The 10,431-nt window shown below is 39.9% G+C and overlaps 1 non-coding gene across 1 annotated transcript; it reads right to left on the bottom strand.

The window, feature by feature from the left end:
- Positions 1-221: 221 nt before the first annotated feature.
- TRNAS-AGA (transfer RNA serine (anticodon AGA)) lies at positions 222-303 on the bottom strand. The gene has a single exon. It is a non-coding gene; the product is annotated as a tRNA-Ser (tRNA).
- Positions 304-10,431: the final 10,128 nt, after the last annotated feature.

Genomic DNA, 10,431 nt, shown 5'->3' with positions numbered 1-10,431 from the left:
ACTCTTGCCTGATATAAGCCAAATTAAAACTGTTACTTGACTTCAATAGTATTGTACGTGATGGGTGGATAAGATTGTATTTGAACCTATACTGACATACACGGTTTCTTTATATGTGTGATCAGCTACAGGATTCGAGCTGTGTTCTTTTCATCACGTCTTCATTAAAGATCATTTTGTTGTTGTCACCTTTACTATCGCCTATTTAAAAGTAAATTATTCGCAGTGAGTAGGATTCGAACCTACGCGGGAAGATCCCATCTGATTTCTAGTCAGACGCCTTAACCACTCGGCCATCACTGCACTCGCTAAGTTTCTGAAGGAAGGGACAGATGTCACCAACTTTAAAACATCTGCCTGTGATGAAGAAAGAAAGACAAGGGTGGGCAGACTGTGTCTTTCTCGCCTGCAGAAAAGCATGTGGTACAGTTCCCACCAAAGGTTGTTGCTCCACAAGCTTGAACAGGAAGCAGAGATAAAGTCACACAGTGGATCAGAGAGTACCTAGAAGACAGTAAACAAAATGTGACAGTATGAAATTAAGACACATGTGCAACATCTGGGTATCTTTATTGTAGACGTTTCGCCATCCAGTAGTTTTATCAATACAAATTCCAGGACATAACTTGAAGACAGTAAAACTATATACAGAAGATGATGTAATCAGTCCCTCAACCTTGGAATTGGTGCGAAGAGCACCGTAGTCGTTGAGATTCTGAAGCAGAAGCAAGGAGGCTGGCGCTTATATACTAACGTCAGGTGGAAAGGGGACGTGTAGCAGACGAGGGCATAGTCACTGGTAAGCGGGATTCCCCAGTGGAAGTAGATCCTACCCAAAGAGATGGGTTAGTTGTAGTAGTAGTTGTCGTAGTCGTGAAGGTTATGTACATGTCCTCAGAATCAAGAGTCCATGATTTTGCAGTGTCTGACAAGTTATACAAGAATGGTATACAATACTGACAAGATGAATTAAGATTACCTCAGCTTCTGTATATAGTTCTACTGTCTTCAAGTTATGTCCTGGAATTTGTATTGATAAAGCCACTGGATGGCAAAGCGTCTACAATAAAGATACCCAGATATTGCACATGTGTATTAATTTCATTTTGTCGGTATTGTATACGATTCTTGTACAAAATGTGACAGTATAGGAGGAAGTGTCAAGTTAGATTATGGTAAAAAGTGAGGTCACCCAAGGATCAGTGAGATGGGATCGAATCCTGTGTGTGTGTATTTGCTGATGTAAAACTTTTCACAAGGAAACGAACAGGAGAGGACAGGGCAGCATCTAAGGAGAGTTTTGATACGCCATAAGATTTTCTAAACAAGTATTTGCTAGAATTTCAGCCTTCTCATCTAATAATGCTTTTTACAGACAAACGTTTGGTTTTGTTGTGATAAATCGTTCAAGCCCAATGTTTACCAATATTCATGGAATAAGTCGAGACTGAATTATTACTAGAGATAATACTACTGGGTGAAATTTAGTTGAGATATGTAAATATCTTCTCAGCCCGACCAGAAGGGAATGTTTTTGAAACCTCTTTTGTTTTGATAAATAAAAATATTCGCAACTTTCCATCAAATTCATGTAAGAATGGAGGAATTAAGGTGACCTTCACACTCTTGATATTCTTAAGAACCGGGAAGATGGTAATATTAAAACAATATCATTCAGAAAAGACTCGCCCTCTAGCGCATCCTTACACTTTTCCCTCGCGTCATGACCAACAAGTTACGAAGTCAGTAATTTATAATGAAAAGCGTAAAGAAATTAACAACTTGAGGGAAATGAACACGAATGAATTTACTTAGGATACATTTAGTGAAAATATTTCGATTCTTGAAAAGTGATCAGGACTCAAGGGCTGAAACGTCTTCAGCGCATTTATGTCCATTTCCCTCAAGTTGTCGGCAATCATTTGTCTTCCTACTACAAGAAAATGACTTGTAAGAGAGTAGCTTACAGTTACTTAGCCAGAACATTTTTTTTTTTTTTTTTTTTTTTTTAGCCAGAATTAAGTGTAATAACAATGTTGACAAGAGAGAAATAAGCATCACAGTTTTGACAAAGACTTGTATTTGCTTCCTTGCGAGCACTGTGCAGAGAAGGTTCATATGGGAGAAAGTGGTAGCAACTTCAATTAGCGTATGCCTCCACACGAAATGAATATTAGAGGTTGTCATGTACGTGTTTGGGACTTAATAATGGCCAAGGACGGACCGAAATGTCGTCTATTTCTATTGCTGCTGCTGCAGTTGCTGTTCTTCCCTCTCCCTTCTACTACTACTAACTACTCCTACTAATACTAACTACCATTACTACTACTAACTACTAATTATTACCACTGCTACCACCAGTACTGCTGTTACAGCTACTGCTGTTGTTACACTCCTAATAAGAGAAGTGATGCGGACAAAAGCCAACATCAGTATTATTATTTGTTCTTGAGTAAGCTCGCGACAACGAAGAAAAAAAGTAGGAAAGATTTGTCAAATAATTTTAGCCATTCTTAGAAAACGTCTTAAATATTTATCAGCAGTATACGGCAGAATAAACGAGTATGTAGCAAGACACAGCAGAATACATTAGTACGCAGCAGTATACAGCAGTATACGCTAGTTTACAGCAGTATATATCATATGTACTAGTTTATTATGAGCATTGTGTGACAGTGTTCCTGCGAGGGGGAAGAAGTGGGACCTTGTTAACAGCCAGCTACTCTTGATCGAAGGAATCTGAATTACCTTCCCTTCCAAACCTCCCTCCTTCCCTCTCTCACTCCCTCTCTCACTCCCTCTCTCACTCCCTCTCTTACTCCCTCTCTCACTCCCTCTCTCACTCCCTCTCTCACTCCCTCTCTCACTCCTTCTCTCACTCCCTCTCTCCCTCCAACCCTTCTTCCCTCCCACGCTGGGCCACCTTAAAGCGGTGTGAGGTTAGTGGTTGGTGCCTAGGAGTAAAGGGCCTCTTCTCTGGGAGGAGTGCCGCTCTCCACGCAGGGTGCTTGCCTGACCAAGAACCCAGCTTCTCTTTCTGCATAAACGATAGGAAGATTTCCCCTTTCGCCTAAATTTCTTCACTTTCTTGACCTAGAACATGGAAGGCTTCATAAAAAACTGGATTGTAGAAATTGAAAAATAGATTTTAAGTACTTTCATTACTTGGGATTATGAATTGTGTAATGTGAAGGTGAATTGGTCACTGTAGTCACTACCAAGATGGTATTGAGAGCGTAATTTTTTATGTAATATTGAAAAAGGAATGTTTGAAGAATGTTTAAAGCACTTAATGACCATAGGGTCTAGTGCATTTTAAATACAATAAAACACCCACTTTCAATTTTCTTGGTTCTAAATTGATTGTCTTTCATTCTGTAGGTTTTGTACTGTCCCTCCTGATTAAATATACAGAGTTATGTATATGGATGTATATATATCTATGGAAGAGCCTGAGGTGCACCACCTAGGTAGGTCCCGAGGTGCACCATACCAGATAGAGGGTGAGGTGCACAAACCCAGGTAGAGCCTGAGGTGTACCAACCCAGCCAGAGGGTAATGTTCACAAGCCAAGTTAGAGCCAGAGGTGCACTAGTAAACTAGAGCCTGAGGTGCACCACAAAGGGGCCGGTTGCACCTGGCCGTAACTAAAGTCAGTAGACAAAGAGCAACCTGGAGGTGCACATTTAAGCCAGATATTTACCCAGGTCAGGAGGTGCACCAGTAAGCTAGATTCGGAAGTGCGCCACCAATCTAGAAGAGTAACACGCTACACGATCGCCTTTGTAATATAATCGTGGTACCAAAAGTTAGCAGACTATAAATTATTAACTTAATTATGAAAGCGAATCTGCTGATAATAATCGACTGCTTCACTTTATAATGAAATCAGTACTGTCATTCTTGCATCTCGTTGACTTCTGTCACCTGTCCTATAAAATGTATTGCTAGTAATTTGGTTTACTATTGTTCCGTAGAAACTTCTATTGACTGGAATACAAGCTGAGTGCGTAGTCTTCAGTGTTGGGTCTTCGGGCCGGAAAGCCATTATTATAATTATTATGATCATGGGGGAGCGCTAAACCTGTAGGATTATGCAGCGCATGTGGGGGGGGGGAGGTGATGGAAGGTATTCAGGTTCAATTCAGGGAACCGGAGCACATATCCAATTTCCTAGATTAAGAGCCCCTCACCAGCGTCAAGTAACCTCCCTGGAGGGACCCGGAAAGCCAGCGTAAAGACTCAGTCTAGCGAGCAAAAAGCTCCGCTGAGGGGTTCGTCTTATTTCATGCTGAAGTATTTCGTATTTCATATTTTTCGTATTTTCATATTTTTCATGTTTTCATATTTCGTTTTTTGTTATATTTTTCATATTTTGAATTTCATATATCATGTTTTTATATTCCATATTTCATATTTTCATATCTCATATTTTAGGTGAAGAAAAAGTGTCTCACCTGCTGGAGGTTAAGTAAACACCCCAGCAGGTGCATTACCATTTATATTACCTGTAATCAGAGGAATGTGTGAGATTGCCAGCTGACTCGCCTTGCTTCATACTATATTGTCTGTCTGTCTGTCTGTCTGTCTGTCTCTTGACTATTGACCACACTGCCATAGCAGAAGACATTAGGTGTCTAGTGAGAACAAGGGAGACACCTAGCGTCTTCTAACATGGGGATGTAGTGGTCTAGGGCGTCGAGAGCTTAGTCTGCTTCCTGAAGAACTGCCTAAAGTCTCGGGTTCGAGTCTCGGTCATACACAGGATGCTCTCCAACCCTCTCCATATACTTCAGTGTTAGGGAAACTCAGTTGGGCAACAGTTGTTGACTTCTTCAACTCCCTAATGCTGCAATTAGTGGCGGGTTTGGAGAGTATCTTGTTGGGGAGGTGCTGGTCCAGGTAGTTAGGGCAGTAGATTATCATTGTCACAGACCCCAGTTCGAAACTCTGCAGAAAACTGTAGATTGTTACAAGCGGCTATCATCTTTTGATAGTCCGTACGCATATATGTATGTATGTATATATGTATGTATGTATGTATGTATGTATGTATGTATGTATATGTATACGTATATATATTATGGAACCTAGTTCAGCGTGCATTGGTGCTGGGAAATATTAAAATTATGTAGGAATGAAGAAAATGAGTGTTGTCTATTCTTATAGAGCTGCACGCTATTTCATAAGATAATGACTCTGATCCAGTTGATAGTGTTTTTTTTTTTTTTTTTTTTTTTTGTGTGTGTGTGCCGAAGTAGATCTGATTTTTCTTTTGTGTATCTGACGCTTCTTTCGAGATCGATGACTCGTGATTTCCATATCTTTTCCTGTCTGGTCTCTCATTTTTTGTTCTAAGTCGTTGCATGGTGACTTTGGATACTGAATTAGTTGTTTTTAAGATGTTGCTGTGTGTGCATAAAATGATGCACAAGTGTCTCATTCTTTAGCTTAAGACTTATTTAAATATAACGTTAACGGTATCCTAGTTTCATTAAATTGGTTTTGATGATGTCTATTTCTTGGACAATTTAAGAGGGGCTGCAGATTAGGAGAACTCTAAGGAAAAAAGGCTAAGCAGGTTGTTTACTTGATTTGTGTGGATGAAATGGTTCCCTTGATCATTGCCGAAGAGGACCGGTTTTAGACTTAGCCTCCGACCAGTGATACATTTCTCGATAAAGCAGGAGATATCGCTGATCGAGAGACTTGGTCGGAAAGTGGACTGCTGGGGCAATGATCAATGGAACCATCATCAGGTAACCAATAGGTAAACAAACATGCATTAATAAGTAGGAAAGAAAAAAGGTACTATCAACGAACTTAAGTTAAAACTTGAATCTTGGGTTGTAACTCGGGTTGTGAATTTTTACCACTGACTGAGCTGACTTCTTAATGCTGTCCATGACTCCACACTATGTACTCACCTTTATGTGGTTGAACTGGTCGATTCACAGCTCCTGTGTGTGTATGTGTGTGTCAGCGAATAATGAGCAATTAGATGTAGTGTACAGTATAGATATCACTGGTAAATATAATCAGTTTGCGTGTGGTCAAAATGATTCACTGGTACACTCAAGATATTAATTTGAATGGTATCCAGAATGTTCCAGGACGGACCGAAACGTCATCGTAAAATTCCTCTCCAAAGTGAGATTTTTTTTTTTTTTGTAAGGTGGTCTAATTTCAATTAAATTTTTGGCAGTTGGGAGACAGCACTGCCCAGAAGCGATGCAAGTAATTTCATAGATCACTTACTAAAGCAAGAAAAAGCCTAACCTTTACTCTAAATTTTACAAAAGGTCGACCGAGTGTGACAAAACTAAGTTGGATGGGTGAAAGCTCAAGAATTTATTATTATTATTATTATCTTTTTATTATTATTTTTTAACACATCCACCAAAGTAAGGGTGATCCAAATAAAGGGAAAACTCACCCACCATCATTCAATCACTGTCTTGCCAGAAGCGTTCTGATATCACCGTTCAGATTGCCCTTTCGAATTTGAAGCATCCCAACCCCTCCTTCAGAGTGCAGGTACCGTACTTTTCACTTCCAGGACTCGAGTCCGGCTAGCCGATTTCCCTAAATCTTTTCATAATTGTTACCTTACTCACTCACAACAACACTTCAGGTTACAAAATCCACTTATTATATTTATGGGACCCACTAAACCCTTAAGAGCGATTCAGCAACCGAGGAATGATAGGTAATCATCTTTAATCCGAGGAAAGGGTGGGCAGCTTCAGTTCCTTGGATCAAGAATCATTAGCATCATGGTTCCCCCTTCCACTCCTTCCTCCCCTTCAAGAGCAGAAACGATGTGAAGAAAGTAGGTGGAAGGAGACTCGTCAGAGGTCTGGGAGGCTGGTTCGAGGTTACCTCTGCTTGCACATCGAGACTAAACGCCTGTCAAAATCAATTTAGACTGTTCGTGTCGAATCCCACAAGGTGGGTTGCTCGTGCTCTTGAAGAATATAAGTCAGTATATCGTGGTTGTAACACGTCACAACTAGCAGCTAAAAGACACCTATGTAATGATCAAGACATCTACTAAGGAAACTTATCGTCATGATGGCTTCTTCATCAGTGTAAATGTTTCTTTTACTTGCAACTCGTCAGTATCACTCTACCAGCTTAACCATTTCGCAACTAATCCATTATCTTGAAAAACAAAAATCTTCAAAACACGTTTCAGTTTATCTGCAACCCTTATCAAGTCCCAAATGAGTTGATAGTGCCTTCCTACCCATATGTCCAAGGTCCCACAGCCGAAAAGTTTCCAATAAAATGTACTATTGTTTCCATATTGTCTTTTTCCTGCTGACTTGATAGTAATCCAGGACGAACGGTAACGTTGTCTGAAGTTTCCTCTCCAAATTGTAAGTTAGGAAGCGCAGATTTTTGCAGTTTTCCTTCACCCTGGACAATATGATACCCGACACACACCTTTCATGAGCTACAAATGCCATCTGTATAATCTATAGCCGAGTGGTTTAAGGTGTTAGACTGGCAGGTTAACTGACGGCCTAGGATCGAATACTGCTAGCTGTATATATTTCTACGTCTCTCCGACACTACAGTATATACTTCTTTGATGGAGGTGCAGTGGTTGCCTAGCTGACGTGTCCCTTGTGTGACACATTACTGACTGGTTAACCTTAGCAATTATAGTCATCCATTGTGCAGTGGGACGCCTAAACGGCCAGCAAATTCTACTTTTTTCATATTTTACGGGTCACTGAATATGCATGTTTCTCTCTCTGCCTCTCTCTCTCTCTCTCTCTCTCTCTCTCTCTCTCTCTCTCTCTCTCTCTCTCTCTCTCTCTCTCTCTCTCTCTCTCTCTCTCTCTCTCTCTCTCTCTCTCTCTCTCTGTCACCTATGAAGAACATTAATTTATTATCGTTTCTGCTTTGGCAACTGCAAAAGCGACGCGGATATTAAAATGAATAAATAACGATTTGAAAATCTGAATGAGGGTGAAATGTCTGGAAGGAAACATCGCAGAGAACAACATGAGATGTTTATGACAAACTCGCAAATGTTGCAGTAACTACAATATTAGACAACGTTTAGCCTGAGCAACAGGATTTTTCAAGTTAATGAATTATACCTATGGTTAGTATGTTACACAACCCGCACGTAGGAGAGAGGAGCTTACGACGACGTTTCGGTCTGACTTGGACCATTTACAAAGTATGTTATATAGACTGAAGACAGACATGTAGATTCTCAGATGTAGTAGTAGCAATGATAGTAGTATAGTAGTCGTAGTAGTAGCAGTAGTAGTGGTGGTGGTAGTAGTGGTTGTAGTAGTAATGGTGGTAGTGCAACATTTATCATAATCTGTACGTCTCTCTCCTGCCTATATGATAAACTAATCTCAGTTGTGATTCATTGAGTTGAGGAAGCCTCTTCCTCAGGCCAAATGTTATTGAAATAAAGACTGCAGTCGCTCCAACTTGTGTGTGTTTCATTAAAAAATATATTTATTGCTCGCCTCAGACAGCGCTCAGATTTTCAATGGGTCCCTTATTTACTTTTTTTTATATCCACACTTTTTTCTTTTTCTTTTTGCAAATGTCACTACAGAAACGGCAATAAATTAGTGGACTGCCATATCATGCAATAAGATACATTGTGGGTTAAGACACATTGTGGGTTAAGACACAATGCGTACTCTATAACTGTGCTTCAATTCCCACAGTACGCCATTACAGACAAGTGGAGTGTTTGTCAGAGAGATCTGATGGGGAGACCATTGACTTTTTTTCGGGGGGTGAAATCAAAAGCCAAAATTAATTTCAATAGTCTGAAAAATGCTTTTTGTGTGACCTAATTCTTCTAGGAGACTCGTTAAAAAATATGTATGAAAAGAAGAGTTCCGCCATGTTGAAAATGATATAAAATAACGACAAGTTGATGATTAAGACACATGTGCAACAGTTGGGTATCATTATTGTTGAAATGTTTCACCTACTGTGTAGAAGCCTGTGTAGAAGCCTACTGTGTAGAAGCCTACTGTGCAGAAGCCTACTGTGTAGAAGCCTACTGTGTAGAAGCCTACTGTGTAGAAGCCTACTGTGTAGAAGCCTACTGTGTAGAAGCCTACTGTGTAGGCAAAACGTTTCAACAGCAAGAATACCAAAACTGTTGCACATGTCTTAATCAAGAATTCTGCCGTGGGACTGGGAGGATGCGAGCTGAATGTTCTTCATGAAGCGAATTTTTATATGCCTTCTAGGTACGATTTGCATGTTCCTAAAGATGCGATTTATATTCTCCTTGTGAACCAACTTGTATGTCCCTTGTGAAACTATTTATTCGCTCCTTAATATACGATATTAATGATCCTTAAGGTACAATTTGACCAGTTTACCAGTAAGACGCATACATACAATGTGACCAGTTCACTAGTAAGACTCATATATACATATATAGTGACCAGTTCATCAGTAAGACGTACAGTACATACACACTCTGCCCAGTTTAAGGATTGGAAAGTCAAATGCAAAAGATGTTATAAAACACTAAATATTTGGAGATGCTAGAGTGACTTAAAGCAGTGTAATAATCGATGGGGAAGTTAGAGGTAGAGTGGACCCTCAGTGCTTGAACTTACCCAGTTCCTAGGTGGTGTTTGAACTGCGAAAAGTTCGATATTATTTCCCAGGCTATAACTATCAGCCTCACACACACTAGAATATGTTGTACTGACTTTTCCACAAGTCTCTCATAATCAACCATAAACCCACCCTCATAATCAACCATAAACCCACCCTCATAATCAACCATAAACCCACCCTCATAATCAACCATAAACCCACCCTCATAATCAACCATAAACCTCCACTCATAATCAACCTCAACCTTCCACTCATAATTAATCAACACAGATACAATAATTACTTTCCATGTCTTGCCACTCCATTAATAAATTACTTTAATAAACAATAAATTACATTAGGAGAAACCTTTAGTTACTTTGTCTTTATAAATTTGATGAGTAATTTTATTTGATGATTAATTTTATTGTCTTAGGACTTTATTATTGTGTTAGTAAAGTTTTCCTTAGTGATTCGTGGCTCAAGAGGTAGCGGTGGCGTCTCACACCTGAAAGACCCAGGTATGATCCCGGGGGCGAGTGGAAACGTTGAGCCTCTTTCCTCCCACATCTGTTTCCCTCCCTGGTCACCCTGGAAGTAGGTACCTGGGTGTTAGGAGAGTGGTGTGGATCGCATCCTGGGAGGAGAAAATCAAACGACAACGGTGGAAATAAGTCATATTGACTTACTGTCTTGGGTTAAGCTTAGTTACTAACCCAGATGAAAGTTGTTGTTGTTGCTGCTGTTGCTTTTATTGTTGTTAATGTTGTTCCTCTTCTCCTTCTTCTTCCGCTTCTTTCTTCTTCTTAGTTTTCATTTCTCGTG

Source organism: Cherax quadricarinatus, chromosome 36 (genome assembly GCF_038502225.1).
Source record: "Cherax quadricarinatus isolate ZL_2023a chromosome 36, ASM3850222v1, whole genome shotgun sequence".
Classification (NCBI taxonomy): domain Eukaryota; kingdom Metazoa; phylum Arthropoda; class Malacostraca; order Decapoda; family Parastacidae; genus Cherax; species Cherax quadricarinatus.
This window is presented reverse-complemented; position numbering and strand designations above follow the sequence as displayed.